Consider the following 1162-nt stretch of genomic DNA (forward strand, 5'->3'; position numbering starts at 1 on the left):
TACAAAACTACAAATTCATTCTCATAAATGCAAAGAATGCCCCCCAAAGTTGAAGTTGATGTAGTACATCCAACTGCTGGAAAAGTTAAAATCTCATAACCCCAATTGGCCGATATTAGCATATGACTATATTATGGCTTCCCCTCTCACCTTCTCACTCTGTCATCATAAAGCATTTTTTATACTACTTGTACCTGGTTTACTACTAGATCCTACTGGAGTCTTTGAACAGCAGATCAAGACCAGCCAGCAAGGACGTGATTCCACAGTGTAGCGGTTAGCATGTCTGCTTTACACGCAGAAGGTCCTGGGTTAGTGCCCCAGTGGAGCCACGGTCCATGGTTTACAGCCATGCCACCCTGAACAAGCCTGATGAACAAGCCAGATGTGTGATCTCGAAAGCTAAGCAGGGTCGGGCCTGGTTAGTACTTGGATGGGAGACCACCTAGGAAAACCAGGTGCTGTAGGCATAAATTAAAAAAAAAAAAAAAAAAAAAAAAAAGACCAACCAGCAGATCCTGAAGTTCCACATGAAAAGATTCCAAGAAGGCTTCTCCCTTTCCTTGAGCCCCAATGCCACAGCCCTTCTCATGGTTGCCAGAATTCATACTTGAGAGGGTGATATTGCCAGCCCTGGTGCCTTCCATTCCACCTAAGCCCTCATCTCAGTCAGCATAGAACCCAAGACCACTCAAAACTTCAAGGAAAGTTATCGTTCAACAACAGAATGAATAAGTACACGATAGACTCTTCTGTAACAAATACAATGAATACAACCATATGGGAAAATGTTTGTGAGAGAATATTAAATGAAAAGACCAGAATTTAACATTATATATTCAATATGATCCTAATTGTTTAAAAACAAAGACTTGAAGGAAATACAATACAAAATTAATACTTGTATTCCTGGGTGGTGGATTATGAGTGATCAAAGAAAATTCTGTTCTATGTTTTTTTGAACATGCGTACAAATGAGCCTGTGTATTTTTTTTTTTTAAATGACCAAGAAAAATTAAAGGAACTTCTTCCTACAGGGTCTTTGGAGAGCCTTGCTATACAGGGTGAGTTCTCAGCCCTAGTCCTGCCCTCTGAGTTTCCACTTTGAGAAGTTCTCAAGTAACCCTGAAGCAGGAAAGGGAAGAGGAGAGTGAATGGAATT

The 1162-nt window shown here is 40.5% G+C and overlaps 1 pseudogene; it reads left to right on the forward strand.

Annotated features, from left to right (window-relative positions):
- Nucleotides 1–341: 341 nt before the first annotated feature.
- LOC111735472 lies at nucleotides 342–470 on the forward strand (annotated as a pseudogene).
- The last annotated feature ends 692 nt before the right edge of the window (nucleotides 471–1162 follow it).

The sequence above is a fragment of the Pteropus vampyrus genome, unplaced genomic scaffold (assembly GCF_000151845.1).
Source record: "Pteropus vampyrus isolate Shadow unplaced genomic scaffold, Pvam_2.0 Scaffold1000001652, whole genome shotgun sequence".
NCBI lineage: Eukaryota > Metazoa > Chordata > Mammalia > Chiroptera > Pteropodidae > Pteropus > Pteropus vampyrus.